A 26,967-nucleotide genomic window follows, 5' to 3' on the forward strand; every position below is an offset into this window, starting at 1 on the left:
TCTCCATTAAATAATAATAATAATAATAATAGATAGATAGACAGATACACATACATATATCTTTGAAATAAAAATAAATAAATCTCTACAAAAATGCATCTAAAATTAATTTTAGACCTAAACATAAATGCTAAAAATAGAAAACACTTTAGAAGAAAACTTAGGAACACATTTGTATAACCTCGGGTTAGGCAAAGTTTTCTTAGGACACTAAAATCTCAAGCAATCAAAGAAAAAATAAATATGGCTGAATCACAACTAAGAATTTTCATACTTCAAAGGACACAGTCAAGAAAATGAAAATACAACTCAGAGAGTGAGAGAAAATGATTGCAAATTATGTGTCTGAGAAGAAACATTTATCGAAGACCTGGTGCAATAGCCTAGCAGTTAAGGTCCTGTCCTTGCATGTGCTAGGATCCCATATGGCCTGGGAAAGCAGTCGAGGATGGTCCAGGGCCTTGAGTCCCTGCACCCAAGCGGGAAACCTTTAAGAAGCTCCTGGCTCCTGGCTTCAGATCGGCATAGCTCTGGCTGTTGCGGCCGCATGGGGAGTGAATCTTCAGACAGAGGATCTTCCTCTGTCTCTCCTTCTCTCTGAATGTCTGATTTTCCAATAAAATAAAACATTGGAAAGGCAGATATACAGAGGAGAGACAGAGAGGAAAATCTTCCATCCATTGATTCATTCCCCTCGACTGCCCTCCCAAGCCACAAACAGGACCTGGATGAGAAGTTGGGCCACTGGGACATGAATAGGCACCTGCCCAATGGGGTCCAACACATGCAAGGTGAGAACTTTAGTTACTAGGCTAGAACACCAGGCCCTGGAAGACAGATTTTGCAGAGAGAAAGCGAAGGATAAAGAGAGGTTTTCGATCCACTGGTTCACTCCCCAAATGGGCACAACAGCCAGAGCTGAGATGAACAAAAGCTGTCACCCAGGAGCTTCTTCCAGGTCTCCCATGCAAGTGCAGGGATCTGAGAACTTATGCCATATTCCATTGCTTTCCTAGTCTATAAGCAGGGAGCTGGATGAGAAGTGGAGCAGCTGGGACACAAACCGGCACCTATATGGGATGACAATGCCACATGGTGGAGGATTAGCCACCACACCAGTCCCTAAATTGTATATATTTTTAATGAATTTATTATTTTTTATTAGAAAATCAGATTTACAGAGAGAAGGGGAGACAGAGAGAAAGATCTTCCATCTGCTGGTTCACTCCCCAAGTGGCTTCAACAGTCAGAACTGCACCACTGATCCAAAGCCAGGAACCAGGAACTTCTTTCAAGTCTCCCACATGGGTGCAGAGTCCCAAGGCTTTGGGCCGTCCTCGACTGCCTTCCCAGGCCACAGGCAGGGAGCTGGAAGGGAAGTGGAGCAGCCGGGATATGAACCAGTACTTACATTGGATCCCACACATGCAACGCAAGGGCTTTAGCCTCTAGGCTACTGCATTGGGCCTTAAATTGTATATTTTTAACAACAAAGTTTATGCTATGCAATAAAGCTGCTATTGGGGAAAAAAGGTCATAAATAAAAGTATCAGATGTGATGAGACGTCAGTTCAAATCTCAGCTCTGTACTTAGGCCCTGAACAAGTCATGATGCCATGTGTCCCCTTCCTCTCTGTGGATGGAAGAGAGCCTCTCTAGAGGGGTTGCATGCCCAAGGCCTGGCACAGGAAGTTGCGTCTTTTCCCCTCACTCCCTCCTCTGCCATCCAGACCTGTTACTTCCTCCCAGATAACAAGATAAAATATACCTCATCTTCAAGAACGACTACAACCATCCCACCCAGGACTGGCATTTGTTTAGCCTCTACTCAAAGCTCAAAGGTTAAAAGGAGACAAGGTTAACTAAAAGATAAATTCTAGAGACAGAATGTAGAATCATGATTACAAGGCACTTGGGTTAAGGGAATAACAGGGTGTTGGTGTTTAACGGAAAAAGAGCTGCACTTTGGGCTGATAAAAATGTTCTGCACGTAGATGCTAGTGATGGCTGCACAAGCATGTGAATGTGGGGCCAGCCCTGTAGTATAGCATGGACAGCTGCCACCTGCGCAGGGACATTCCATGCAGGTGCCAGTTCCCAGCTGCTCCACTTCCAATCCAGCTCCCTGTTGATGTACCTGAGAAAGCAAGGGAGAATGGCCCAAGTGCGGAGACTCCTGCTCTCCTGTGGCAGACTCAAAGGAAGCTCCTGGAGATGGACCCAGCTCCAGCCATTGTAGTCCGAGAGTAATCCAGCAGATGCAAGCGCTCTCTCTCTCGCTCTCTCTCTCTCTCTCTCTGTGTAACTCTGCCTTTCAAATAAATAAATCTTTTTTATAAAAGAAAAAAGCTGAATGTGAAGTGCACATTGTCACTCTCCCGGCCTGTGGAGGAGGGGCAGGAGCTGCACTGCCATGGGTTCACTCAAGGCTTGCCAGCTGGACACAGAACCAGAGCAGCGGGCTGAAATGGTAGCTGCTGTGTACAACCAAATGGCCAGTGCCTGCCACTAGAAGTGCATGCCTTCTCACCACACATGGAAACAGAGCTGTCCAGGAGGGTGGGGGTCCTGTGTGCCTGGACTGTGTCGCCAGTGAACGGGCAGGCAGTGGACCCACTGGTCTATGCAGAAGGAAGAACTGATAAAGTGGGTACTGCCGAGCTCTGGACTGTGTGAAGCCTCAGGCATTATAAACCCCGGGGTGCACCTTGCCCCTCCTGGCTACCCGCTCCCTGGTGTCCTCTGTAAGACTGCCAGGCAGAGGCTTCCTCCAGATGCTCCAGGGACCCCAGTGTGTGGTAGACTTCTATCCCAGCCCAAGAAGGGGTGTTTGTCACACTGGAATGTAACTGTAATTATGTGTATATATGTTTATGTATATGTGTGTACACAAACAAGGTTATCCAAAAAGATTATGATTTATTAATGTACAGATTTATGTACTTAAAATGGAAAAACTTATGTTACGCATATTTAAAAACTGTTTCTAACTAAAACGCATCATGAATGAAAAATCATTGTATCCAAGCCAGTTGTACCTGATGAGGCAGTGTGATTTGATCCCTACCAAGAAGGCTTCCACTCCACTCTCTGGAAGGAATAGGGTGATGAAAGATAAAGTCCTGTATTCCAAGGAGACCACCTGAGGAAGGGAGTGGGGCAACACTGATTCGGCCCTGGTGAACAGAAAAGCGGGGAAAGTTTATCAGAAATACTCAAGTCCCCGTCACAGAGTGCGCTGTGGTCAAGGACAGCATCCTGTGCTATTGGCACGATGTCGTGCAGCCCAGGACTATTTCACTATTTCCCTAGCCTTCTTGGAAGATGAAGTATGGAAACCCATCCATCCAGCAAGAGCCACTAGCCCTGGGTCCCCCACAACCACGTTCAGTACAAAGGGAAGTTCTAAAAGGCCCATCAAAGTCTTCAACCCAACAGCCAGAATGAACAAGCAGAAGCTGGCTAATTTCTCCTGGGTGTACTCCAGTCATGCCCTTCTTGTTTGTTATCATCTGGCATACAGATGGACCAGAGAAAGATCGAACACCCCAGTGTGAACACCCAAGGACTAGTCAACATACCCTTATTGGGCCATACTATTTCCCACCTTAGACCTTCAGGATGTCGTCGGAAGTTCCCCTCATTCTTGGGGCACCACAATGACATTCTGTAGCTTCCCTATACAGCTAGGAGAAGCAGCCCTATTTATTTTCACTGTATTTCTTCAGAAAGTCCCCAAAGTGGTCTGTTCGTTTATCTAACAAACAGTGACTGAGTGCCTCCTGGGTGCACAAGCCAGCCCAGCACCTTGCCCCTGTGCTGCTTACATCTCAACAGTGCTCAAAATCCATAATACCCAGAACCCTTGCAGCTCGTGTGGCCCACAGTATCCTCGGGACTCCCACAGGCAGTAGGGAGTGCTGGTGCAGGGGCGGGATTTGGAGCCACGTTTCAAATTCAACACACTTGCTTCTCAGCCATGCTATCTTGAACAAATGTTAACACGTCCAGGACTCTTGGTTTCCTGTACATGAGATGAGAGTGACTAGCTTGCCAGCCACATGAGGCTGTTGGATGAACCTGAATGAGGCAACTTTCGCACAATAGTTTACACGGCTTATAATACGTGGTAGCTACTCTTCTGACTGTTCGTGAGAACAGCACTGATTCTGCAACCGTGAATTTCTTCAGAAAGAACAAGGACTTTATAGGAGACCCAGAGCTTGGTGTCAGCAAGTCCCAGTTTGGTCTCTAACCACATCTTTGAGTATGTCACAACTTTCCTACCTCAGTCTTGCCAAACCTAAAGTGGGAAGAACACCCACCATCTCCCAGCAGTGTTGTAAGGACATTTGAACTACGTTTTCCAGGGCTCTTTGAAGCTGAAGAGCTGAGTAAGTATCTCAAAAACAGAAAATTAAAAGGCACAGCATTTATTAGAAGAAAAGCACCAAACTAGTGTCTGCTCACTGGCCACCAAAGACGTGGCCTCTGCAGGCCGGCTCCCCTTCCCTGGCTCATTTTGAGTGAGATCAGTCCAATGGACACCTCAACAAGTGCCACGCCTCACGCCGCCACCTGCCACCTGCCACCTGCCTCCAGCCCAGAGCAGGAGTTAACATTTCAAACTGTGTTTAATAAAACACTTTTTTTTTTCACAATAGAGAATTACATGTATATTCCTAGTCTGCCAGTGGCCACATCTCAGTGAATGTTGTACTAATCAGTTTCCAAGAATTGGCTCAGGAGACAGTGTAGAGATGTGTCCATGCTGTCATGAGGCAGCTCAGCAGGCAGGAGACTCAGAGGAAGCATGCCATTCGAGTTCAAAGTCAGCCAGTCCACTAGCAGAATTCTTGCTTCTTCCTGGGAGATCAGCTGATTGAATTTCTCACACACACACACACACACACACACACACACCACACACGTAGGATAACTTGCTCAGTTCAAGGTTTACTATTCAACTGTTACATCATCTAAGACAGAAAAAGAATGGATCCAGCAGAAGCTCAGTAGCTAATCTTCACTCTGTAAGCACCAGGATCCATGGGTGCCAGTTCAGGTCCTTGACTGCTCCACTTCTCATCCAGCTCCTTTCTCATGACCTAGCAAAGCAGAGAGCATCGTCCAAAGCTGCACCCATGTGGAAGACCTGGAAGAAGCTCCTGGCTCCTGACTTTGGATCAGCTCAGCTCTAGCCATTTGGGGAGTGAATCAGAGGATAGAAGCTCTTTCTCCCTGTCTCTCCTTCTTCCATAAATCTGATCTGCCTTTCCAATACAAATAAATCAATCTTTTTTAAAAATGAAAAAGAAAACTTTCACAGAAACATCTAGAATAATTTTTGACCAAATATCCAGTACCAGGGTCAAACTAAGTTGACCCATGAAATTAACTATCACACGTGTTACCAGAACTTGTTTTATACAGACACAATTTTCCCTGCTGGATCCACTTCTGGCCTCTGGGTTTGTTGCTTCCACCCCAAGCACTGAGCAGTCTGTCCCATGCCTTCAGGAATGTCTTCACCCACCATCACCCACCTGAGTGTAGGGAAAAGCCTACTTCAAGCTGCTTGCCCAACCTTCTCCCCAAGGAAGATAAAATGAAGGTAACATCAGACCGGCTTCCTCCATTCATTCCCCAAAAATGGTGGTTCTTGAACTGTGGCATCCAGGGGTCTGCATTGAGCTACAGAGAGTTAAGCTTCTTATTGAGTGTGCTGCCAGCGTTCTGTATGAGCACCAGCTCCAGCTGTGGCTGCTCCACTTCCAAACCAGCTCCCTGCTAATATACCTTGGAAAGAAGCAGAACATGGCCCAAGTGCTTCAGCCCTCACACCTCTGCAGGAGACCCAGAGGTAGATCCAGGCTACTGACTGCAGCCTGGCCCAGGCTTGGTCATTGAGGCCACTTGAGGAGTGAACCAACAGACAGGAGATCTCTCTCTTCCTCTTCCTCTCTCTCTCTTTCTCTCTCTCTCTCTCTCTCTCTCTCTCTCTCTCTCTCTCTCTCCATTTACTCATTTCTCTTCTCTCTCTGGGCCTTGAAATAAGTAACTAGACCTTTTAAAATTTCATAAAGTATGCCTCCCAACCATCATCTCCCCGATCACCTGGGAAATTCTTAGAAAAGCAAATTCAGCAGGTAAGCACAAGAAGCATGACAGGAAACAGCCCAGAACAAGCCATGGACAGTTTCCCACTGGAATACATTTGGCAAGGGTCAGGCACAGACCAGGCTGAATAAGTTCACATCATCCACTGGCAAATCCGATCACCGGAACAGAGTGTGGGACAAGCCAGGTTATGTTGTGACAAAAAAACAGTGCATATTACAGAATGCCAAGGTCAGGTTGCCTGTGCCGGATGTGACTGCTACGCCCAACCAGCACACGTGAGAACGAGGGAGGGAGGGAGCAAAGCCGGCAGGGGGAATGTGTGGGGGCTCCCCTGCTGGATAGCTATTCCCATTGGAGAGTGTGAGCTGGGATGGGAACAGACCAGACTAAGCAGGGCTACAACACCTGTGGGCGTCATGTGGCCTAGATAAGGGAAAAGCCAGGCTGGGCTGATTGTTCCTACTGGTGCAAACAAAATTAGACTGGATGAGGGCTGTTTGGGCTTAGCCGCAGCATCAGCTGGCAGAAGCTGGCACTGGGGACTAATTCTGTCAAGTTAAATCACAGAACCACCTGGAGAGTGCATAACCCAGGAGTGGGAGAGACCTGGGAGGGAAATAGTGGGCTCCTCCCTCTTGGATTACCACCCCTACTGGAGAGCACAAAAACCAGGACAGGGGCTGGGATGGCTAGACAGAGAGGCACCCAACAACATCCCGTGAGAGCTGGACAGTTAACTCTGGTTAGATGGAACTAAGCCCTCCGACATTTATGAGAGCTAGATGGGATATGGGGCAGACTGGACTAGTCGGCTACACATACTGGCAAACCAGGGTAGGGGGCGGGCCTGGTGGGGGTTATTGTGGGTTGCTCCGACTAGGCTGGTTTATGTGAGGGCCGAGTGTGTGCTGGGCAGAACCAGGCTGGACTGCAACATCCAATTGGTTCCAGTGGAAGACAGCGCTGGAAACAGAACCAACCCAACAATTACAACCACCAGCTGATCAGGGCAATGGACTGTGCCAGGCCCTGTGCTTGCTAGTGCATACAAGAATCTGCTCTGGGAACACCTGAGACGAAGTTTCTTTGGGGATCTCCCGAATCAAACTGCCAGACTCAGATCCCTAACCATGAAAAGACAGAGGACAGAACAAGTCAATCAACCACCTCAGCTATGTGTTGACAGTGAAATACTGGGCAAACGGAGACTCTATGATGGACTATGTCAATCAGTGGATTCTTCAACGACCTCATCGTGCTTGGAGTGGCAAGACTGGCAGCAATTCATAACTGGTGAACTATCAAAACCACTTGAACAAGCCCCTCGGAGCATACCCTACATCCAGGACCTGGGGTGGGTGGGAGACTGGGTTTTTCCCTTAATATCCCCTTTTACCTCAGATACATGAAGGAAACAATGTGGAAATAATAGTCTTACCCACTTTCCTGTAGCCCTTGAACCTTTTTACCCTAATTAACTATGTAAAGATTGTCAAAAATATAATTAAAAAATGGAAAAAAAATTTTAAATATCACCTTAATACGAAAAAAAAGAAGAAGAAAAGCAAAGCAAATTCAGGTGCATGCCCATCCCAGACCTTCTGCCTCAGCCCCTCAGGGCGGGGTCCAGCAGTGGGGTTTCAGGGGTCTCCAGGAGCCCCCGCTGCATGCTCAGGTCTGAGGGCCACAGGCTCAAACACGCCCAAGTGCAGCAGATGGATCCTCAGGCCCAGGTTTCCTCTGCTCCTTCCTCCTCAGCCCTGGATGTGTGTGGTGAACACCACCCCCTCCCCCCGTGTGAGAGTTCAGGATTGGTCCCAGCACAGCAGTTTCCAAATGCTGACTCACACCGACCATAGATCCAGCTCCCTTCCAAAGTGCCTTTATTAAGTTGAAAACTGAATCACTTAAAGTCTAGTTTGTCTTTTCTAAGCTTGAACATTTAACCTTCTGGAGACAATAAAGTTGAAAAACATTGCAGAGTCACATCACTAACCAGACTGCCTTACCTGGGACTCCATGGAGTGCTGGTACCTAGTCCGAAGGCCTGATCAGACTCTATAATGGACTGAGTGCCCACAGCCAACCCCAGGCCTCCGCAGGCCACTGACCAGCTGGCTGCCTGTTTCCAGTGCTTTCCCCAGGGCTTGCCTTCAGAGGTGTGTTCAGCATCACTGACACAAGTAATTTGGTCAACATATTTCAGCAGCCCCCACCTACACTGACCAAAGTGGCCAAGAGGATTGTGGGATTGTTAACAAGAGTTTGTACCATGGGCCCATTTCACTGCTCACTAGGGCTTGGGAAAGTAGCTTAAAAACTGAGCTGCACTCACATACTTAGCCGGATTGAGCACAAAACACAAACAGTGTTAAGAACTGCTCCACTAAGCAAGTGCTCTGGTTAACAGGGAAGCCGCCCTAAAAGTACTGATCCCAAAATGATCTATGTTAATGAACCAAGCTCTGTCCGTCATGGTTTGACTTTACCCTCATGTTTCCCTTCACCTCCATGTAACTTGAACACCGTGATCACGCCTCCCCAGCACCCTGCTCCCCCAAGCTGTGACCTCCGTGATTTCAGTAGTGTCAACACCAAGCTCACTTCCATGCTGTCTGTATTCCTCTCAAAGTGTGACTCAAGAGGCAAATGCGGCAACCCAGCAAGCTAACCCTCTGCCTGTGGTGCCAGCATCCCCTACGGGCACTGGTTCAAGTTCCAGCTGTTTTGCTACCCACTCACTCCCTGCTAGTGTCCTAGGAAAGCCGCAGAGGATGCCCCAAGGCCCTGGGCCCTGCACCCATGTGGGAGACCTAGAAGAAGCTCCTGGCTCCTATCTTTGACCAGCTCAGATCTGGCCATTACAGCCATTTGGGGAATGAATCAGTAGATGGAAGATAGCTCTCCCTTTTTTCTTCCTCTCCCCCTTCTCTTTATAACTCTTTCAAGCTATGTGTATATATATATACATACATATACATATATTTAATATGCGACATGGACCTACACTGTAGGTCATAGCCTGATCAAGAAAAGAAGGGGAAAGTGAGTCCCTAATTCTTGACTAAAATAAAAGTAGTGCTATTGAACCCAGTGTGGTAGCCTAGCAGTCAAAGTTCTCTCCTTGAACATACTGTGATCCCATATGTGTGCCAGTTCTAATCCTGGCAGCCCCACTTCCCATCCAGCTGCCTGCTTGTGGCCTGGGAGAGCAGTCGAGGACGGCCCAAAGCCTTGGGACCCTGCATCCATGTGGGAGACCTGGAAGAAGCTCCTGGCTCCTGGTTTCAGATTGGCTCAGCTCCAGCCACTGCAGCCATTTGGGGAGTGAATCATCAGACAGAAGATCTTCCTGTCTCTCCTCATATGTATGACTTTGCAATTAAAAAATAAATAAATTTTTTAAAAAGTAGAGCTACTGCTCTCTGCTGTATCCTTATAGGTGAGAATATGGCATCTACTTCTGAATACATACACCTAAGTAATTCCAGATGCTAATGTGACTCTTAAATGATAAAATGCATTTCTTAAATATTCAAAACAATATCAAATCATACTCCTGATTCTTACCCTCCTGACTCCTCTACGTCATCCATTTCTACTAGTGGTAGCAATGCTCCAGTCATTGGTTGGAAGACTCTAGAATCAGAGAGTCTGAGGGCTGCTACAGAAGCCACCCCAGGTACTAGTTTCCTCCTGGGTTACTGGATTGCGGGTGGTGGGCCTGCCCAACTTTACCATGAACAGTCATGCCTCTGAATGGTGCTCCATGCACAGACTCAGCCTCTCCCAGCAGCCTGGGTGTGGCCGGACACCCCGGGCCAGCAGCTTTGTCCAGGCCCACAGGCCTCTTCTCTTTGAATCCCCTTACCAGCTTTCCAGGCGTATGTGTAGCCCTCAGGAAGTACAGAGCGGCTGTGCAAGCTGCCCAAGGCTGTACAGCTACTAACAGGCAGGTGAGGCTGAGCCTCCAGGACAGGCCGCCAGGTTGACAGTCCCTCTGTCGCGCCCCACCAGGGCAGCCATGTACAACGGCACTCACCATCCCCTGCACGGATGGGGCACTCTGCGAAATGGTGCTGGAGGGTTCTGCACAGTTCCCACAAGGCAGGACCCTGGACAGGAGGTAAGGGTCACTCCTTCCAGGACCCAACACAACGAGTCACTTTGGCCCCACCTTGGAAACCCTGTCCCTTGCTGGCGTTCAGACAGCTGGGCAAAGCAACGCCCACGAAACTAAGAATGGCAAGCGCTGTTCGCCACGCCCTGCACATCTTGCTGTGCTCTGGCTGAAGCAGAGCCCTGACACAGGAAAAAAGCCGCCTCTTCTCATGCCCGATCATTTAGCAGCAAGGCCGAAGAGGGAAGGTACGAGAGATGAAAATCCGTTTCGGATGGCCGCAGCTTTCGGAGGCCCTGTGTGGCCAGCCTGGAGGCTGCAATGCCTCTTGCCTGATGGGAGAGCTGAGATGCAGTGCAACAGCCTAAGTCAAAGGGGCGGTCTCCAGTGGGTTCAAAGGGAAAAGCCATTAATCACTGGCGTGATGTGGACTTACTCAGCAGAGCCTTTCATCTGTGCCTCTCAGCGTTCGGTGCTACCACTAATTATACCTCGCCACACACCTCTGAGGTAGGTCCAAATTATTAGATCTATTTTACAGGTGAATAAAGGCTACCAGGGAGAAGGGATGAATTATTTGGGGCCACACATAAGCCGGGGGCAGAATGAACAATTTTCAACCCTCCTCCCCCGGTCTGGCTGGGGCTGCCTTATTCTACTTGGAAGATCAGACCCCTGGAGAAAGACAAAGTGGCTGAAATTCTGCCTCTAAACACCAAAGAATTGGTCCCTTCTAGCCCAGGTTCTTAGGGGCCTGTTAGCAGGAAGCATAAAAGCAGAAGGCCCCCAGGATTTGGGCACTGTCCCTTAGGATGATGTAGCCAGTAGCTGATGGAAGACAGGGACCCAGACCACTCAGCCATGGGGTACCTCGCCAAGATAGCGCACAGCAGCTCCCCCTTGTGGCCAGGGCTCCCCATTGCTTTGCCACTACCCACAGCACAGGTGCACACAACAGGGGCATCGCAAGAGGCCTCGTCGGGGGCATAGGAAGGAGCCACGCAGGAGACATGCTGTCACAGGGAACGACCGTGATTCAGGCAGAGGCGGCAGAAAGCATGGGGTCAAGGATGGGACGGGCCTGTGTGTGAGCGCCTGCAAGGGAGTGTGAATGAAGGTTGCCCAGCATGTATGCAGATTACGTGGGAAAAACCCCAAGAGGAAAGTAGAAAGTGGGGAGTGGGGCAAAAACCACACAATCAAAGGTGAGGGTGAGCCTCACGACACCTGCTCCTGCCAGGCCCCACGGTGCCCACACCTATTCCTGCCAGGCCCCACGGTGCCCACACCTGCTCCGGCCAGGCCTCACGGTGCCCACACCTGCTCCTGCCAGGCCCCACGGTGCCCAGGCCGCCGTGAAAGGCCAGTAGGAATCAGTTGGAACCAAGGACTCGAGTGCTACCATCCCATCTGCACACAGGAATGATGGAAGGGCCCCAAGTAGGAACACAGTATAGGTGTCCACCGTGTCTTTCTCACTAGTGAACAATGACTGACACAGGACACTTCCCAAGAACAGCACAGTTGGAAAAATTACTACAATGAAAGGTAAAGATACCAGCGAACGTGAAGATATTGCATTCATTTTGTGTGTGGACAAAGGCTTTGCGAAGAGCAAGCAAGCATTGCTGTTGACAACAGAAAAGCAGCTGAGTCGTTCCAGAGATGAAGCCCAGGGCTACCCAGGAGGAGTGGAGGGCAAGGGGCCCCTAAGTCATGCTTGTCTTAAAAATATGCTTGGAGAACATGACCCTCCAAAGAAGAGCAAAGAAGATTCCTGAACCACAAGGAGACAGTGAGGAAGTAGAAAAGGTGAAGGGGGAGACACTGCTGAGAGCTGCGTCAGCCAGTCCCAGGCTTCCAGCGAGGAGGAGGAAGAGCAACAACAGCACAAGCAAACCCAATCTGCTCAGGGACCAGGGAGAGGAAAAGCATGTATGTATCTCAGTGACGAGGAAGAACTTACAATTAAAAGTGCATTCATGGGCCCAGTGCCGTGGCCTAGCAGCTAAAGTCCTTACCTTGAGTATGCCAGGATCCCATATAGGCACCGGTTCTAATCCCGGCAGCTCCGTTTCCCATCCAGCTCCCTGCTTGTAGCCTGGGAAAGCAGTCGAGTACGGCCCAAAGCCTTGGGACCCTGCACCTGTGTGGGAGACCCAGAAGAGGATATGGGCTCCTGGCTTCAGATCAACGCAGCACCAGCTGTTGTGGTCACTTGGAGAGTGAACTAACAGATGGAAGATCTTCCTCTCTGTCTCTCCTCCTCTCTGTATATATCTGATTTTGCAATAAAAATAAATAGATCTTTTTTTTAAAGTGCATTCATTATATTAAAACCTTAAGGTTAAAATCTCAGAGCACAAAATTCACCTAGGCAGAAATTTTTTTTTTTTTACTAGAAAATGCCAAATTGCTTTTTCCTAGAAAATAGCTCACAGGAAATTTCTAAAATACATGCAAAGTATCAGGTTTCTGTCCTGCCATGGAGTGGAGCTGGGGCCTTCCTACTCTAGAATCACAGACATTTGGAATGCCAGCGCTCCAGCATGCCGGCTCAGGCAGGACTGCCTCACCATGGAACGCATGGTGACACTATCGCACGTGCCGGCTGTGGCCACCTGCAGCCCAGGCAGAGTGAGTTCCCATAAAACACAGGGCAGCCCATGTTCGCACTCGGGCCCATCCCCACCATGTCTCATTACGGTTGTGCAAGGACTCCAAAATCAAAAATAATAAGGCCTGGATGACAAAGCACTTCTGGTCCCAATTATTTCAGATAAAAGACACACTACCTATAATTAAAATGAGAATTTTCTGATAATAATCCAGAAAAGTGCCCATTTTAAGTAAAATAAGAAAACAATGCTCTGACAGTGGCTATATTTTTGAAAGATTGATTTTTATGTTGAAAGGCGAGACAGAGCTAGGATTGCCATCCACTGGCTCACTGACCAGCTGTCCACAATGGTCAGAGCGGGGCGTCTCTGAAGCCGGGAGCCAGAAACTTGCTCTGGGCCTTCCACGTGAGTGTAGGAGCCCGGTGAGGAGCCCTCCTCGTCTGTTTTGCCAGGCCATAAGCAAGGAGCTGGATCAAAAGTGGAGCAGCCGGGACTTGAACTGATGTCCAGATGCCAGCACTGTGGGTGCAAGCTTAACCTGCCCCATCACCGTGCTGTCAAAGACCTTACAGTAACACTGCTGTCATCCAGAGAGGAAAAAATATACTAAAGTACTTCATTTGAAATGTTCATTATAGGGCCCAGCGGCGTGGCCCAGCGGCGTGGCCTAGCGACTAGGGTCCTCACCTTGAACACGCCGGGATCCCATATGGGCGCCGGTTCTAATCCCAGCAGCTCCACTTCCCATCCAGCTTCCTGCTTGTGGCCTGGGAAAGCAGTCGAGGATGGCCCAAAGCCTTGGGACCCTGCACCCATGTGGGAGACCCAGAAGAGGTTCCTGGTTCTTGGCTTCGGATCGGCACAGCACCAGCCATTGCGGTCACTTGGGGAGTGAATCATCAGACAGAATATCTTCCTCTCTGTCTCTCCTCCTCTCTGTGTGTCTGACTTTGTGATAAAAATAAATAAATCTTTAAAAAAAAAAAAAAAAAGAAAGAAATGTTCATTATACAACTGTTACTATCTGATTGATTTACATGATTTTCGAAGTTTAACCTATAAAACCAAACTTCATCAATGTTAGTCAACTTTTTAAAAAGAATTTTGTGTTTAAAAAGAAGGGGGGCAGTACCATGGCCCGCTGTTGTTTTCCCAGGCACATCACAGGGAGCTGGATAGGAAGTGGAGCAGCCAGTACACAAAACAGCACCCCTGGCATGCCAGCATCATGAGTGCAGGCCTTGCCCACTGTGCCAAAATGTCAGCCCCCGTTATTTGAGATTTTACAGCCACAAGCTTGGATTCACTTTCAGACTTTCCCAAGCCTGGATTTGATCCTGGCTTGGAGGCCTTTTTGATCTTAGCACCATTTTCCATCTGGGCAGACAGAATATTCGGAAGCACCAGGTCCTGGCTTGTTTGTCCTCATTGCCCCTCGCCTCTGCTGGCCGCTCTCCCCTCCCGTCACACAGCAGGAACCAGAAGCGCGCGGCTCACCTTGCAGTCGTCACTCAGAAACCTCATTAAGTAGATGACTCAGCTCACTGAATAGATTTCCCACTTTCCACGTTACTGCAGGAAACATGTTGCTAATTATTTCTGCTACTGCATAGCAAAGATCTCTTTTCTTCTGGATTCTGACAAGATTGGTCTTATTTTTCCCTTGAACCTAACAGTCTCTTCAGTCCAAAAATCGGTGAAGGCAGCAGTTTGAAACAGAAAGAAAACTGAGTGCCTGGTGCAGTAGCCTAGCAGCCAAAGTCCTCGCCTTATATGCCCCTGGATCCTTTATGGGCGCCAGTTCATGTCCCAGCAGCCCCGCTTCCCATCCAGCTCCCTGCCTGTGACCCGGGAAAGCAGTCGAGGACGGCCCAAAGCCTTGGGACCCTGCACCTGCGTGGGAGACCCAGAAGAGGCTCCAGGCTCCTGGCTCCTGGCTTCAGATCAGCTCAGCTCTGGCTGTTGCAGCCATTTGCAGAGGGAACCGGTGGATGGAAGATCTTCCTCTCTGTCTCAACTTCTCTCTGTCAATCTGTCTTTCCAATAAAAACAAACAAATCTTTTAAAAAGGAAGGAAAAAAAAACTGAGGCATCTTTCCGATGTAGTCATTCGTTATCCCTCCACTGTACACCGTCCTTATCCAGAAGTATTGAATGGAAAACTCCAGAAATAAATATCTTGCTTTTAAATTTCACACCAAAGTTGTGTGGTGTAATTTCACATCCTCTGGCTTCCTCCTGCCTTTGAGACAGAGTATCAGCTTCCCCGGTACAGTTACACTGTCCACGCGACCCCCAGCGGTCACTTTGCATGTCTCAGCTATCACATATGTAGCGTAGTATGTATGTATATATATATATATCATTCAACACTATGCCCGATTCCTGGGATTTACTAAAGACCTTGGAATGTGTGTGCAAGTGAGCATGAATCTGTGTGAATGTGTGTGTGTGTGTGTGTGTGTGTGTGTGTGTGTGTGTGTGTGTGTGATCAGCCTGAATCCTTTGACCAGAAGCGCAGGCATGAGGTTTTGGACCTCATAAGTAAGGTGCAATTTCATTCATTCAAGCCTGCCCTTACACTCTCGACCTGGCTCTGGAAGCCAGCTGGACGGGGCTCACCAGAATATAATGAGCTGCTCTTGTCTCAGTCACCTCCCGTGAGTGCTTGAAACACTTCAGGTACTCCAAGATCCACAGCGCTACTCAAAGAAAGGGCCACTTGAAACCACACACATTTGGGGAAGATCGTTTCAGTGTGTTTCTCTTATCTGTGTTTAATCGCATTATCTGCCAGTCAAATGAGTGGATTAGGTGAGCCATCAAGTGGCCTTTCTATGGAATGCAGTGCGCAGGAGGCTCCACCATTCCCAGCAAAATGAGAACGAGGAGGACCTTGTCGTCGTGTGGACTCAATGCCTACAATTCTGTCATTATTAGTTCTCACCTGTTGATGTCAAGGATGTTTTAGGCAAAACTGGATACATATATGCGGGTTCAAGCGGAGTCTTGTTTTGCTTTGTGCTTGCTGTTCTTTATCTTTCTCAAAAAAAGTCAAAGATGCAGGACAGCATTGTGGCATAACAGGTTAAGCTGCCACCTGCAATACTAACACCCAAATGGACACAGTTCAAGTCCCAGCTCCTCCACCCCGCATCCAGCTCCTACTAACGTGCTTGGGGGAGCAGCACAAGATGGTCCTAGGCCTTGCATCCCCCAGCTACGTGGAAGACCCAGAGGAAGCTCCTGAGTCCTGGCTTCTGGCTTCTGCCAGTCCTGGCCCCGCCTCGGTGGCCAGTTGTGGGGTGAAGCAGCAGATGGAAGATCTCTCCCTGTAATTCTGCCATTAAAACAAATAAAATTAATCTTTTTAAAAATAAGATTCTTGACCTTATATTACCATTCTTAATTATTATTTTACAATTCCATGACATGTACATGTCTGGGAGCTCTAGCCATCGTGGAGAGAACTTCTTCAGTCATGGAGGGCACGTGGTTGGGCAGCAGTCGATAAAACAGTGGAGACAACCGTTGGTCAGCCCTCATTCTCCTTCAACCAGGCCTTGCCTTCTCAGTCTGTTCAAAGCCTCCTTGTCCTTGATCCCTTCAGCTCCATCTTAACCTCCATTCTCACTCCCTAGCACCTGCACGCTGCCCTGTTCTCGAGACTCTACTCTCCATGGCCCCTTGTAGGGACCACGCACATCGCCAGCTGTAGGGACCACACACACCGCCAGCTGTGGACCACGCACACCGCCAGCTGTAGGGACCACACACATCGCCAGCTGTGGACCACACACATCGCCAGCTGTAGGGACCACACACATCGCCAGCTGTAGGGACCACGCACACCGCCAGCTGTGGACCACGCACACCGCCAGCTGTAGGGACCACACACATCGCCAGCTGTGGACCACGCACACCGCCAGCTGTGGACCACGCACACCGCCAGCTGTAGGGACCACGCACATCGCCAGCTGTGGACCACGCACACCGCCAGCTGTGGACCACACACACCGCCAGCTGTGGACCACACACATCGCCAGCTGTAGGGACCACGCACATCGCCAGCTGTGGACCACGCACATTGCCAGCTGTAGGGACCACGCACACCGCCAGCTGTGGACCACGCACACCGCCAGCTGTAGGGACCACACACATCGCCAGCTGTGGACCACGCACACCGCCAGCTGTGGACCACGCACATCGCCAGCTGTAGGGACCACGCACATCGCCAGCTGTGGACCACGCACATCGCCAGCTGTGGACCACGCACACCGCCAGCTGTGGACCACGCACACCGCCAGCTGTAGGGACCACACACATCGCCAGCTGTGGACCACGCACACCGCCAGCTGTGGACCACGCACACCGCCAGCTGTAGGGACCACGCACATCGCCAGCTGTGGACCACACACATCGCCAGCTGTGGACCACGCACACCGCCAGCTGTGGACCACACACATCGCCAGCTGTAGGGAGCACACACATCGCCAGCTGTAGGGACCACACACATCGCCAGCTGTAGGGAGCACACACATTGCCCATGTAGGGACCACACACCCTCCACTCCATCACTTCCCAGTTCTCTCCTCAGCACACACAAACCCCTCAGGTCGCCAGGATGCTGGGATCTGACACAGGTGCTAGGACGGCTGAATGTAAGAAGTTCAATTCCACCACCAGGAGGTGGTGGGCCAGTGAACAACACCCTTCCCCGGGGTCAAGCAGGGTCTTGGCCCAGCAGGTGCAAAGATCCTGACAGCGGGAATTACCTCCCCCGTGCGCGTGGTCTGATTCCTCACGGAGTCTGAGGAACCACGAACCAGTTTGTGAGGATGCTATACCAGTTACAGGAACTAACAAGCTGTAATGTCCTACCCTGGGGGCCGCAGGGGACACTGACCTCTCTCCACGGAGCAGGTTAGCCATTGCTTCACAGCTGTCCCTGCTAGCAGATGCTGTCGGCTCAACCCCCTACACAGCAGAATCTCCTAACTTCTTAGACAATGAGGTGAATGTAAATGGAAGACAATGAAGTGACTGAGTCCATGTTGACGGAAATAAAAGACCACTCTTGCAGCATCACAGAAGGGGTGCAGAGAGGAACGGATGGGGGGTGAGGGTTCCCGGGTGCCGGGCTCAGAGGCTGAGGGGGCCTCCGCAGGATGTCCTACTCTTTAAGTGTCACGTGACGATGCGGAGGGTCCTGGAAAGGGAGAGGGCATGGAGGAGGGTAGGGAAAACAGGAGGGGAGCTGAGGAAAGTAGTGAAGGCTGGACATGGACCCTGCCGGGAAGAGAAACATGGAGGCCCGCCGGGAACTCAGGGCGGCACAGCCGGGCAGCAGGGGAGGTCCCACTCTGTCACCAGGACGAGCAGATGCTCTCGACAAGAAGCAGGGTCTTGCACTGTGTACGATGAAAAATCAGACTCCCTGCCCTGGCATGGCTGGGAAAAGCATCCCCGCGAGAAATCTCAAATGCTCAAGTGAATCACGGTTAGAGGGCTCGCCCTGTGGCCCAACTGTAAGCGAACAGAAAACCAAGACCAATGATTTCTCTTCTTGTTTCCCCTTCGTCCCCTCCTTTTAAACAAAAGTCACAGAATTCTTTTTTTCTGAGTATAACCCACACTAAGCAGTCTTGCAGCGCCACCTGGTGGATCGTCCCAGTATCAGCCTTCAACTCCCTTAAAGGAAGGAAGAGCTGTAACAGGCAAAGGAAACATTCATTTAGCCATTGTGTTCGTGCTGAAAACACTGCAACAGGCAACATGACTGTGAGTATATGAACTCAAGTTTCTTCTGCTCTAATAAAAATGTAGTTATTCATTGAGTAAGTAAAAGCCTGTATTGAAAGTAAATTTAACAAGAACTAAAAGTTGTGATTCCTCTTAGAAGACAGCATAATGTCATCTAAACAGAAGTGAGAAAATCTAGTTCATTTAGCTTGTTTTTCTTCTGGGCTTCATTTCATCTCCTCTGGTCCCCTCTCCGTAAAAATGTGAATCTGACCAAGCAATACCATAACCCACATCCACAAAGGTGCCAGCCAGGGAAGCAGCTGTGGTGTAGGGAAAGAAACAAAATTTGAGCCAGCAGTCCGGAACGTGAACTATGTGGGGCCATCCGAATTCAAACACATCTTTTAGCTGAAATGTGAACATTATAATTGTGTTTGTTTATGGAGCACAAAGTGATGTCATAGGTACACAATGGAAAATAACCGAGAACAACCAACTAAATCAAGTTAATGAAGAAGTAAGCCAAATACTTATTATGTATGTAGTAAGAATATCTGAGATTTGCTCTCATCATTTTGAAAATATTAAGTCTATTAACCATGTGATGGCTCAATTGGCTAATTCTCCCCTTGCTGGCACCAGCATCCTATGCACTGGTTCATGTCCCAGCTGCTCCACTTCCCATCCAGCTCCCTGCTTGTGGCCTGGGAAAGCAGTCGAGGATGGCCCAAGGCTTGGGTCCCTGCACCCACGTGGGAGACCAGGAAGAGGCTCCTGCCTTCAGATTGCCTCAGCTCTGGCCATTGTGGTCATTTGGGGAATGAACCAGCAGGTGAAAGATCTTTGTCTCTCCTTGTCTCTGTAAGTCTGTCTTTCCAATAAAATTAATTAATCTTTTAAAATATGTATTAATCATAATCGCCATGCTGTGCAGTAATCTCCAAAGTCTTATATTCCTCCTAACTGAAACTTTGAAACTTGCACCCAGCGCAGGTGTTGCGACAGCAGCGGTTTCTGCACCTGTAACCCAGCATCTGCTCAGGTGTCCATCACGCTTCCTGCCAGTGTGCCTCCTGGGAGGAAGGAGGCGATGGATCATGTGGCTTGGGTCCCTGCCACCACAAATGACAGAATGTGAGGCCACTGGCTTTGGCCTGACCCAACCTAGGCTGTTCTGGTATTCGAGAAGTGAAACCTGAAGAAGGTAGGTGTCTCCTAATATTGTTGTTAATATTAAAGATTGATTGAAAGTCAGAGAGGAGGAGAGAGAATGAGTGATGCTGCATCAGCTGGCTCACTCCCCAGATGGCCACAGTGGCTGCGGATAAGCCATGTCAAAGCCAGGAGTCAGGAGCTTCTTCTGAGTCTCCCATGTGGCAAACACGGGCCCAAGCACTCCAGCCATCTTCTGCTGCTTTTCCCAGGCCACTGTGTGGAAGCTGGATCACAAATGGCGTTCCCATATGGATTTCCAGCAACACAGGCGGTACCTTTGCTGGCTGTGCGACAACACTGGCTCCAAAGGTGCTCCTGTCCAGTGCTCCTCCTCTTCCCCTTCCTCCTCCTCCTCTTCCTCAACCTTCTTCTCCTCTCTCTCTCTTTCTCTCTCTCCCTCCCTCCCTCCCTCCCCCCCTTTCTCCAATTTAAACAATAAAATAAGAACAGTATTGACATACACATAGATGAGCCATACTTGGAAGGCTCACGCCACGTAAGAATGCCTGGGCTTGCATCGTGCCTGCTTCTGGTCCAATGCCATGATAACTCACTTGGGAAGCAGCAGATCAGGGTCCACATGGGAGACCTGGATGCAGCTCCTGGCCCCTCGCTTTAGACCAACCATCTCCCTGTGCCACACCCATTCTGCTCTGCTTCTGGGTGTTCAACTATTTTAGATTCTACATGTAAGAGAGACCACAATTACTTGTCTTTCTGAGCCTGACTTATCTCACATGGCATATTTTGCTAAAGGTCCATCCATGTTGGGCAAATAGCAGCATTTCCTTCCTTCCTGTAAACCACCTTTTGTGAATTCATTCATCTGCTGATGGCATGAGCAAGTCTTTTCATCTCCCTGGGATTCTGTTTCCTCACTAGTAATAAAAGGGAAATAAAATTGCTTACCTTTCAAGACAGTTACAAGGATTAAACAAGCCCATACTGTGGGAAGTGCATTTTATGTAAGGAGCTCTTCAGGCGTTGGCTGGTGCATACGAGCCTGTAAAAAGCAGGCGCTCCCTACAAGAAGAAGAAGTACACACCTCTCTCGGGCGAGACATCACTGCCCAGAGAAGTGAGGGGAAGCCGCTGTGGCTGCAACGGCCTCACCAGACTCATTCTCCGGGGTGACCAAATGCCTGTGTTCTTGTTTCTCTCTTTCTCTCCCTCTTAAATAAATTAAATGAATAAAATCTTAGAAAATAGAGAACTAGGGCCCGGCGCGGTGGCCTACCAACCAAAGTCCTTGCCTTGAACATGCCAGGATCCCATATGGGCACTGGTTCTAATCCCAGCAGTTCCACTTCCCATCCAGCTCCTTCCTGACTTCAGATCTGGCTCAGCTCTGCCCATTGTAGCTTTCTCTCTGTCTCTCCCCCTCCTGTCTTCCCTTTAATGGAAAGTATACCTGAGTTTCCAATTACAAAAATAAAATACATAAATCTTTAAAAACAAACAAACAAAAAAGCTCCTGGTTCCTGCTTTTAGACCAACCCAGTTCTAGCCATTACACTACTGAGGACATTTGGGAAATGAAGCAGCGGATGGAAAATCTCTCTTTCTATCCCTCTCTATAAATCTGTCTTTCAAAGAAAAAAAATGAATAAATCCTTTTAAAAAATTATACAAACTCTATGGGGTGGTCTCATTTCTCTCTGACAAAAACCACCAGACATCCAGTGGCTCAAAAGTCTGGATCCACAGAGGTGAGGAAACTTTTATCTGCCATACAAAATGATCAACTTAAAAACCCACCAGCTCCAGATGCATTGGCTTCCAAGTTCGCCCGTGGCTGCCATGGCAGAGCCAGGCTGACCTGGGGGCTCCTGATGGTCCACGGGCCAGACATCGCCCAACCCTGAGAGAGAAGCCGCCTCTGTTTCAACACAGGCCCATGTCATGGGGGCGGCACAGCGGCCAAGGTGAGGTGGATGAGTGACAATGAAGGAGAAGCAGGAAGGGTCTACTCTCACATCACACCCTGGCACGTGCAGGCAAGAAGGCAGTGACAGACTCGCCTCATACCTGGCAGCTGACCGCTCTGGGGACTGGATGAGAAACTGACTCTTCCAGGGGGAGGTGGCTGCAGCAGCTTTGTGGCTCCCAGTTCAGTTCAGCATAGCTCCACTCCCTCCTGCATGTCTGGCTCAGAGATGCGCAGATAAGCAAAGCACGGCCCTCGGCTTGCCAGAACCAATCGCCTAGTGGGGAAAATAGGTGCCCCGAGTAATACAGAGCACGTAGTGTGTTAAGACCATGCTCAGGATGCCGCGAGAGCATCCTAAAAGGACAGGGTTACCTGAAGGAGCTAACTCGAGGGGTTTTTAAGAATGAACAACAGGGAGGACATTTGGCCTAGAGGTTAAAACACCAGTTCCATTCCAGACTCCTGGATCCAGTTTCCTGCTAATGTAGACACTGGGAGAAGTAGAGAAAACTTTACTTAATTGTGTTCTTGGAAACCTGCTTGGGAGGTTTAGACTGAGTTCTGATTCCAAACATCATAGGCCTTTGGGGAGTGAAAAAGAGGATGAGATTCTCTCTCTCTCTCCATATCTCAAATAAATTAATTAGAAGTTTTTAAGAAAGCAAGAAATTATTGGTTGAAGAAAGTAAGAAATGTATGCAGACAAGGACAAGTGTAAGCAAAGTGGCTAAGCATGGAGCGCATGGGGGGCTAGAAACCTGAGAGCTCATGGGTCAGGAAGGAGCAAAGCAGGAGGGGCAAGGAGAGAGATGGGGGGAAGGAGAGGGACAGAGCAGTCAGGCTCCACACACCTAATTAAAAACCACCTTCCTGGGTTCTATCTACAAGAAGCCAAACAGACCATAAATGGAAATGTGACTTACGTATGTTGTTCCAAATAGGGAAAGGGGTCACTCTCTTCTCTCTGCTGTGAATCCAGTCCTGTCGATCTTACACAGCGGACATGTACTCAGAGAGCCAATGTGACCTGTCAGTATCAAGAAAATGGGCTTGGGTAGATTCATACAAAGTACCAGGAAGGGGGCCCAGAGCAATAGCCCAGTGGCTAAAGTCCTCGCCTTGCACGCACCAGGATCCCATACAGGTGCCAATTCTAATCCCGACAGCCCCTCTTCCCATCCAGTTCCCTGCTTGTGGCCTGGGAAAGCAGTTGAGGACGACCCAAAGCCTTGGGACTCTGCACCCGCGTGGTTAACCCGGAAGAGCTCCTGGCTCCTGCTTTCAGATAGCCACAGCTCCAGCCATTGCAGCCATTTGCAGAGTGACTCATCAGACGGAAGATATATCTCTCTGTCTCTCCTCCTCTCTGTATATCTGACTTTCCAATAAAAAATTTCATATAAATCTTGAAAAAAAAAAAAAAAGGAAAGAGAAGAATGGATTTTAGGACCTGGCACAGTAGCCTAGTGGCTACAGTCCTCTCCTTGCATGTTCCGGGATCCCATATGGGTGCTGGTTCATATCCCCGCTGCTCCACTTCCCTTCCAGCTCCCTGTGTGTGGCCTGGGAAGACAGCGGAGAATGGCTCAAAACTTGGAACCCTTTGCTGGTGTGGAAGATCTGGAAAAGCTCCTGGCTTCTGCCTTAGGATCAGCTCAGCTCCATCCATTGTGGCCAGGAATGAACCAGCGATGGAAGAGCTTTACCTCTGTCTCTTGTTCTCTTTGTAAATCTGACTTTCAATAAATAAAGAAATAAATCTCCCTTTTTTTTAATTGAACATGGGCCCGGTGCAATAGTGTAGTGGTTAAAGTCCTTGCCTTGCATGTGTTGGGATCCCATATGGGTGCTGGTTCTAATCCCGGCAGCTCCACTTCCCATCCAGCTCCCTGCTTGTGGCCTGGGAAAGCAGTCGAGGACGGCCCAAAGCCCTGGGACCCTGCACCTGCGTGGGAGACCCAGAGGAAGCTCCTTTGCAATAGAGGATGGCCCAAAGCTTTGGGACTCTGCAATCTTGTGTGAGATCCAGATGGAAACTCCTCTTTCTCTCCATGCTTCCTCCTCTCTGTTGCTCTCTCTCTCTCTCTCTCTCTCTCTCTCTCTCTCTCTGTCTCAAATAATAAGCAAACATTTAAAGATACACAAATAAAGTGAAAAAGGAATTGAGACAGTCCAAGCCTACTAAAATGTTTCCCAGGAAACCACATCTTCAACTGCCCAGCTATTTCCTAATTGATTGAAAGACCACCAACACTGAAAATTTTCCCCGCAGGTTCCTGCATAGACAAGCAGGAGTCAGCAAATGCTTAAAAGACCAGATTCTTCTGGAAACCTCATTGTTTTCTCTCTCTTCCCCTCTCTCTCCCCTCTCTCTTCTCTCTCTCTTTCTCCCCTCTCTCTCCCCTCTCTCCCCCCTCTCTCCCCTCTCTCCTCTCTCTCTCTCTCCCCTCTCTCCTCTTCCCTCTCTCTCCCCTCCCCTCTCTCCCCTCTCTCCCCTCTCTCCTCTCTCTCTCTCTCTCTCTCTCTCCAAGAGACACTCTATCTCCTGCCCCCCTTCCAGGAAGTGCGGTTCCCTTCCCTCTTCTTTCTGTGTTCATCTGGTCACTTTACACATAAATATTCTCTGTCTACAACGGACTCCGGCTATTTATGTCTATATCAAGCTTTGCCGGTAACAGGCAAATATTTTGTCTAAACAGATGTTGGACGCGGCCCAAGGACTTGCCTCTCTAGCCAGCTCCTAGGTTATGCTGATTGGACAGGTCCCTGCAGCACACAAACAGCAAGGTAGGCAGAGATCAGACCAAAGACAACAGCATTCTGGCATACCTATGGGTGCATGATGCTGGAAGTGCTGACATGAAAGGAGCTGTTGACGAGAATCAGCCTCGGGTGTTGACCCATTTAGGCAGGAGGGCTAGGGAGAGGCACGAGGGACAGCTGCCTTAAGGCTTTAAGCCCTGAGAACAGCGAGGGAAGTCGGCATTTTTAGCCGAGGTAGAGCAGAAAAAGGAGATGTCCTGGAAGAAAAATAAGGAACGCTAGCAGCAACCTGTTAGGGATACTCACGGGCTCTGTACAAAGTAGCATGTAGGGGCCCCTTGCTCCAAAAAAAAAAAAAAAAAAAATTGCAACAAAGGAGTAGCACAGTATTCTATTCACACAGTATTCTATCACAGCAACTCTGATCTGGTAGCTGCGGAGCCTCCGTGCTGCAGCTGGGAGCCACCTGAGGGCTGGACGTGGGACTCCCTTCCCAGTTCCCTCAGCAGGCTTCACAGAACACCCAAGCACAGCTTAGATTTTTTTCTCCAAGACCGGGAGCAGGGTCGATGTCTGACTCACCTGCCTTGTCCCTGCCACCATTGCGTCCTGCCAGAGCAGAGTGGTGCTGTGTGAACAATATCAGTCTCAACCCCTCATTCCTGCCTCTCCCCAGATTTGTGGGCCTCTCCCTGATTGGTCACCCAGATAACAGGCTATAAACAGAGTTCATAGCCTGCAGTGCTCAGATCATTCCCATACAGTTATGTTTAGTGGAGTGCTTTACGGGACAAGTCAGAAAATGCCTGGCCCATCCCTGAGATTGGCACCTGCTCTGTGCTGGGTCCTTTGACGCCTATCGGTTCCCTGCAATTGCTTATGAGTTGTGTACAACCGCTAACCTGCACACTCTCAGCCAGGCCCTTAAATCCTAATAAAGTGCTTATTTCCAGGACCTGAGTAGGAGCAAACGTTTGACCAGCGCGTGCTTCCAAGTGCCTGTAATCACTTTCAACACAAAGAAACTGAAAAAGCAAGATGATGAAAATAATGCACCAAACCACAGCCTACAAAATTCTATCGACTCTTACTGGTTGCAACCTCCTACCTCTGGTCCTTAAATTGTAGGGAAATAGTGAAACGTTAGACATCGCATTCTGAGATTGCACCCAAGGAAGAAGGAAAGCAATAGTTATTGTGAGACTATGTGATAGGTACTTCATATATTAAATAAATAAAAAAAAATAGAGCAATATGCCATGAAGAGACTCAGTGAAGCCCGACGCTCACTAATGCTGCGACTCTGTCATCTCACCTGCTGAATGGATGCAATGATGTGATACTTTTCTCAGGACGTCGATGAACTGATTTAGCAGGAAATAGGTTATTACAGCAAAATCACTGGAAACTAGCACTGGATTTCCATCGTGAGTAATCTACCTTCATTTGCACGACAACCCTGTGAGAGACTCAAGTGTGTGCACTTCAAAACATGTTGAATACAGACACGTCATTCTACTTCCCAGGAGCTTTTGGAAGTACCTCTTATCCTGTAACTGAAGTTCGGAGAGGTGAAGAAGAGGTGAAGTATTTTGCTCTCTCTCTCTCTCTTACATTTTCTCCTCTTCCTCTTTCCTCTTTTCTCTGTAACTCTGTCCTTCAGATAATCTTTTATAAAAATGTATTTCTTTCATTTAAAAAGCAAAGTTACAGACAGAGAAAGATCTTCCCTATGCTAGTTCACTCCCCAAGTGGCCATAATAGCTAGAGCCGAGTTGCTCCAAAGCCAAGAGCCACGGTCTTCTTCTGGGTCTTCCCCTTGGGTGCAGGATCCCATGGCTTTGAACCATTCTCTATTGCTTTCCCAAGCCACAGGAAGGGAGCTGGATGGGAAATGAACCAATTAAGAACTGCCAGTGGGCCCGGCGCGGTGGCGCAAGTGGTTAAGGTCCTCGCCTAGCACGCCCGGGATCCCGTATGGGCACCGGTTCTAATCCCGGCAGCCCCGCTTCCCTTCCAGCTCCCTGCCTGTGGCCTGGGAAGGCAGTCGAGGACAGCCCAAAGCTTTGGGAACCTGCACCCACGTGGGAGACCCGGAAGAGGCTCCTGGCTTCGGATCGGCATAGTATCGGCCCGTTGCGCTCACTTGGGGAGTGAATCATCGGACGGAAGATCTTCCTCTCTGTCTCTCCTCTCTGTATATCTGCCTTTCCAATGAAAAAATAATAAAAATAAATCTTTAAAAAAAAAAAAAAAGAACTGCCAGTGCCACAGGGCAGAGGATTGGCCTGCTGTACCATCATGCCACTGTGCAGTGCAGGTCTCTTCAAATAATTAAGAAAAAAAAAGTTCTCCTCCACCTCCAACTCCTCTCTGTGTAACTCAACTGTTCAAGTAAATACAGAAACCAAACAGAATCAGCCACAGGCACCCAAATATTTCAGTTCTTG

At 49.0% G+C, this 26,967-nt stretch overlaps 1 long non-coding RNA gene across 3 annotated transcripts in view; it reads right to left on the reverse strand.

Moving 5' to 3' along the window:
* Positions 1-1,334: 1,334 nt before the first annotated feature.
* Positions 1,335-26,967, reverse strand: part of LOC121154196 — a 34,815-nt gene continuing 9,182 nt past the window's right edge. For 2 of the 3 annotated variants that reach the window (XR_005883466.1, XR_005883464.1), the window contains exons 2-3: positions 22,678-22,781; positions 1,335-1,368 (exon numbers count right to left, since the gene is read on the reverse strand). This is a non-coding gene — a long non-coding RNA (uncharacterized LOC121154196). Of the gene's footprint in view, positions 1,369-18,473; positions 18,573-22,677; positions 22,782-26,967 lie in introns of those variants that run through there. The other variant, XR_005883465.1, reaches the window with a different exon arrangement.

This window comes from Ochotona curzoniae, unplaced genomic scaffold, assembly GCF_017591425.1.
Source record: "Ochotona curzoniae isolate NIBS_2020 unplaced genomic scaffold, NIBS_Ocur_1.0 contig_2723, whole genome shotgun sequence".
NCBI lineage: Eukaryota > Metazoa > Chordata > Mammalia > Lagomorpha > Ochotonidae > Ochotona > Ochotona curzoniae.